A 6,187-nucleotide genomic window follows, 5' to 3' on the forward strand; every position below is an offset into this window, starting at 1 on the left:
TGTTTTGGCCTTGTTAGGTGCTGCTTGATGAGACTGTCTGGCACATTTTAATTGAATTTTATTCAAACGAGAGTGAATTCCACTAAGCACAACTGTTCATAAACAGGATCAAAAGATGTCAAGGAATCCATGTTCCTGTTGTCAACTACATTTCGTGTTGTATTCCTGAATTATTTTAGAGAGACACAAACATTTGGCCCGAAAGCTGCATGATTAGTCTCATCTCTTACAAATTTATCTTGATTTCTTACTTATGAACTTCTCAAATACAGCCAACCTACAAACCACAACAAAACAAACATAAACAAACATAAAAGTGAAAATGTATTTTCAGTAATTTAAATAAGAATGTTTGGTGACATTAATGCACTCTGTTGGCTAGCTACAGCAATATAACCTTTGTTGGTTTGATTTAAATCCACTCGCATGACCTTTAAGGAGAAAATGTTAACAGTGTAAATGGCATCAGCTAATACAAACTGATAAACCAACCAATAGTACTGTAAATATGACTGGGAAGTGTAAGGGGATCCATTCTGTCTCTCAGCAGTCTTGGGGTATTTTCCTGCCTAAGCTGTAAAACATAGTACTTCTTCTAGAAAACAATTTGGAACAGATATTTAGGGTGGCTATATTTATGGTTTACTTAAATAGGTAACTTTAAATATATTAATGGTTTACTTAAGTAATTTTGGTTATTTCCTTTTGGATAAAGGACTAACAAGTTTTACTGTCAAACTTTTCATGAGATTTGAGACATACATCAAATAAAAATAGTGACAAGCTAAGCTTAACAATAAAATGTTAAGCTTAAAAAGCCTACCAACTTAATTCTATAAAATGTGCAATAATCTGCAACAATTTTAAGACAAGCGGAAGGTTATCTTAAAGTTAAGAACAAATTTATGAACACAATTGAGAACTTTGCTTTCAAGAATCCCATTTATTCATAGAAAATTAAGAAAATACAAAAGAACTATTTTGATGAATATTAAGACTTCAGACTAAAGTTACGATAAAAATGGTGGGTCACTGTGTTCCAGGTGCTGTCTGACACTCCTGATGTTCCTGTAGACATTGTAGCTTCTGTTCTGCACTTTAAGCCGTTAGTTTCAGGTGATTCCGTTGTACACAAAAGTCAAGTTCAGCTGTTAGGAGACATGTATGATGTGAACAGTAATTTGGGTATTATCATAGCTGCCTGATCCCTGTGAGCAAGAGCAATGAGAAGTTAAGTCAACTGCTAAACGTTTACTCCTGGCTCTTTTTCTCATGCACTGATCATGGTTTTAAATCTTATTACCTAGTATTGGTATAAGAAGTAGTAGTAGTAGGCTAGTAACCTAGTACTACTCTTTTCCTGGTTTTCAACAGATTCAATAGAGCCTTACATCAGTGTGACGTATCTCAGATAACAGAGCTGGACAAACTTTGCTGTGTTGTTTCTGAATATGTGAGGTAGCGGTGAATGTTTACCAGTACAAACTGAGCCGTCTTAGAGCGCAGGGATGATTTATTCTAAAGGCTGAAATTATCAAAGTGAGAAGAAAAGGCACAAATTGGATTGGAGTTGACACCACCAGCATGAAGCTCTGAGACCTCGCAATAATGAATGTTTGACATTTTTGAGAAAATACCACTTCTTCATCCATGTTTTGTTCTTTTTGTTTTTTTCAAAATCGCCACAATACCTCAAGCTGTTCCCAGAGGTAGAGAGATTGCAGTTGCTTGTCAGTGTCCTGGAATAACCTTGTTTGGCCTTACTGCAATTTCTTGTATTTAATTGAAAGCTGCCATTGTCCCTCTTGAGCTGCATGAGTCACCTAAGCAGAAGGGCTTAGAGTTTATTTTCTGCTGCTCTCTGCCTATGTTGATAAACTACAAACACAGTTGGAATGGATAGAGATTGTTTTGGTATGCAGTGCTTATGATGAAACATGATGTATTTTGATAATGGAGTAGACTACTAGTTAAGTAGTCTTCTCTGTAGTGTCTCCATGGTTGTTATGGTGGTTATATGGTTGTTATGTGACATCTTTTGGGCTATTCCAGAATAATGGATGTGGCATTTTGGATTCAAAATGTCAGGGGACCAATTCCTTCAGTGGGATTGAAATATTTGATATGTATGTGTAATATTTGTATATGTATGTGCTGCATGTAAGCCTATGTATATTTATGTGCAATATGTATGTATATGTACGGTGGTGTGGCTTCTTCTACCTATTGAAAACCCCCACTAGGGTACAACAACAACTGGAAGTCAGGATGATGTAAATTTTATACATGCGGGGATGTGCCCGGGGGATGGGGGGCTGCTGGGTGGCCGGTTGGAGAGACGAGCGATAAACCATCTGATCCCCGTCTCTCCACCTAAGCCGCACAGGGTTTCTCATTGGTCCGAGCACTACCCATGTATTGTTTTTGTTTGATTATTGATGTGTCTTATAATCCCATATGGGATGGGCCACAAAGTGGCATGACACAAAAATAAAATATTAATTAATTAATTAATTAATATTTGATTCTTATTTGCAGTGCACCCTATGAATGCACTGGAAAAATTCTAATTTGGTATGAAACCATATAGTAAAATAATAGATAGAAGAAAATCAGGATTATAGATTTGACATCCATAACAACAAATCTTACTTACTTAAGTTAAGTAAGCTAAGTGTGGGCTCAAACTGTTAACATTTTTAAACATTTTTATTGCGGCAAGTGGCAATGATATTAAACGATAAGAGTCCCCACACGTTTATTCTTATTATGGTAATACCAATAAATGCCATGGGAGCCATTTCTAGTGTGCAGACTTTATCTTTTAATATTTGACTGTTTTTCTGTCCAACACCTATAGTTTGGATGTGTGTGCTTTTGTGTACCTTTAGGCAAGTGGCAATGATCAATGTACTTACTATGTAGATAAAAAGGTCCTGGTCTCTACTGCTGAGAACAAAGGCAAATCACTGATAGAGAAATTATTTTATTGCTCAAAACTACATCAAATTGGCATTGGCCAGTTTTGTTATGCTCAAAAGATCCCAATTGCCACATCCTTTTAATACCATCTTTCATGCCGTTTAGAGCAAGCTTTTGAGTTTAGTTGTTAGTGCCACCATCTCACAGGCTGGCAGGCACAGGACTCCTGGGTTCAAGACTGGAGCGAGACTCACCCCAAGAGGAAACTGAAGCCCTCGCTAGCTAGAATAAAGCCAACTGGTGCTGTGACATGGATCATAATGTTGAGCACTGCTGTTCATGTGAGGTCGTTATATTGATGAGTGAAGGGAGTTTAGTGGAATGAGTGTAACGGAGTTGAAAAGGTTAAAGTCACTACAATCCTGTATTTAATCCAGGAGTATCTTAATGCTGGAGAGAGACTCACCCACAGTGTGATTGATTGATTTGATTGAATTTATTAGACAGATTTCAATTACAGTTCTTCAGACAGACGATATGCACAAATTAAAAGGAAAGCGTGAGGATAAGACAATAAATCTCAAGAGCTTATTTTCATTGTGGTCGTTTGGGGAAGATGGAAAGAGGGAGGGAACCCACAGAGGAAACTTGAGCTATAATATTGGCAGCTTATCTGTTGGGGCAGTGTGTTGTGGTTCCAAATGTAAGAGACAGAGGTATGAGAATGGAAAAATGGAATTATGCCTTATCAGAGTATAATAAAGGCTGCCGGGGAGCCAGTGAGCCACTCCGGTGCCAAGGCCTGAAAAGGCAATGAAGTGGATCTGCTGAAAGGTGGAGACACAAATCTTTTCCCACCGCAGAGCCGTTTGGTCTGTGTTGTTGTAACTTAAGATGAGTCTTAACTGTTTAAACTGTGGCTGGACTTAACTGCCCCTTAAATTCCCCTTTAAGTACTTTCAAAAGCAAGCAAAACAGCTTTATCTGTTTATATAGTAGTGTTGTCAATACCAGAATTTTGACTTCAACACCAATACACCAAGTTTATTATCAAAAAATGTGATATTATTGTATACTGCATTGACTTGGACTTCTTCTTCTTCTTCTTCACCCTCTGGAGGAGAATATCATCTTGCAGAACATATTTGATGAAAGTATATCAAACGTATCAAACGTTTATAAAATTCATTGAATTCAATCTTTTGCAATGGTATTGAAGTAGTATCGATATTTTGGTTATTGTGACAGCAGTATTGTATAAGTCAATGTAATGCCTTTTTTATTTTTTTATTAGTGTTTTGTTATCTTGTTGAACAGAGGTCCTGTGCCAACTCCTGCTCCAAGGAAAAGATTTCCTCAAAGCTGGTTCCAATTTAATTGAGCTTAAAATATATTGTTTTTAGACTTTTATTAACCATGTAACATATGTTACAAATTTAACGATGTTGTGCATGGCATTTAGGAAATCTCTACTTACCTTTCTGTAAACTCAGTGAGTGAGTTTGCTCTGTAAGCATTAGCATTGTAAGATGTGTAGGTAGAGGCAGAGTTTACAGTTAAAGCAGATATTCTCTGAATGAAGGCCAAGTTGTACTAATGCAAAAATTAGCCCAACCACCTGGGGATTCTTGGATCAAAGCCATGACTCATTCTTTTTATATCTCACCCTGGTTTAATGTGTTTTGTTATGCTTTCTTAGGGTGTGATCACACCTACGGTTTGTTTTCTTCGGTCCGAACCACAGTGGAAAAGATTACTCTGTTGCATTTTTGTATTTGGTTTATTTAGGTTCACAGTACTGCCCGATGACAAGCGAACAAGGGCTTTAAAACAAAAGTCACATGGACTCACGTAGCTAATTTATTGGACAGAGGTTTGGTAACCTGGCACCCTGCAAGGTCAGAGTTTTTGGCAGCGGGGGCGAGTCAAAACAAATCTGATTCCAGTCCCTGCAACTTTAGCTAAACATGATGGACTTGTCTGCACTCTTTGCAGTAATTTACCTTCACTGGTGTTCACACCAGTTAAGAACACATGAAGAAACAGCTGAATATGAGCATCAGTCCAGACTGCGGTTTGACCTCGCTTCATTTTGTTATGCTAGACTTGACAAGCATGAGGAACTATCATCATCTGTCTCCTTATACCTATAAAACTCTGCATTTTGGTGTAGTTTCCCATAGTTGGTATGATTATGCAGCATGATTATCTCACTAGTAATGAACCGAACCACAATTTGCTTGGAAGAGGATCTGGACCTGCAATTTCAGGCTTCTTGGTGCGGTTATTTGGTGCCAGTAGAGTTCAAATGGCAACCGAACTAAAGGAGTAAACACTCCAGAGTTTGATTAAATTAAACTGATTTTTACAGCTCTTCAATGAGGAACCAGTAGAACATTTCCTCATGTATGTTTGGCATACAGTACGATATTGTGTGTGTTAGCAGTGTGACTCTGTGGACGGGGTCACTTGGATCCTCGGGAGCATAGCTGCTGCTCCATAACCTCTTGTACTAGCAGGACGCTCCTGTAGTAGAATCTGGTTGGCTGACAGATGTTACTGGGTGCCATGGGAGGGAGGGGTGAGAGAGGGGGATGAGAGCGGTGGATGTGAGAGAAGGATGACGATGACGTGGCTCTTGTCATTTCCAGTGTCCCTTCTCGGGGGTCTTGCCCACAGCGCATCAGTGTTTGGACAAGCCAAAAGACAGGAAATAGATGTGACAACACGCTCCAGCTGTGCCAAGCATTTTTCACTCTACAGTGGGGGAACAAAAGTCATTCTCTGGTGACAATGCTCTCTGGCTGGAGCTGTGTTATGTAGGAAATGGCCCTGAAAAACTGAATTGTACTGATGTTTTTTTCCTTTTTTTGTGTGTTTTCTTTCAAACGCTGCCTGTAACAAGATTACATGAGGTTCAGTGTTGCTTTGTGACCCATGTTTAAAGTGGTCAATAGTCACAGCTGTGAAATAGCACTTTGGTATAACTTGATTTTATTGCACCCCTGCTTAAAATAGATGTCTTACTGGCATCATGTGCAAAGTATTCCCATCATTCCCATCATTTCCACATTCATAATTTATCACTGCCTGCACAGCTAGCACCATTACGCCTATGAGTTTGGATTCACTAATGTGAACTATTGGGTCAGACTTTTTAAAGAGGTGCCGTAAAATAGCACTTATGAACTGCTGTAGCGTCTTTGTTTGTTTTGTCAGTGAATTAGCAGAAATCTGAAAGTCGGGGCCTGCTGACTGATTACTG

This window comes from Centroberyx affinis, unplaced genomic scaffold (genome assembly GCF_046629955.1).
Source record: "Centroberyx affinis isolate AG114_WGS23_722 - 3 ecotype Tasmania unplaced genomic scaffold, CSIRO-AGI_Caff_v1 ptg005173l_1, whole genome shotgun sequence".
Lineage (NCBI taxonomy): Eukaryota > Metazoa > Chordata > Actinopteri > Beryciformes > Berycidae > Centroberyx > Centroberyx affinis.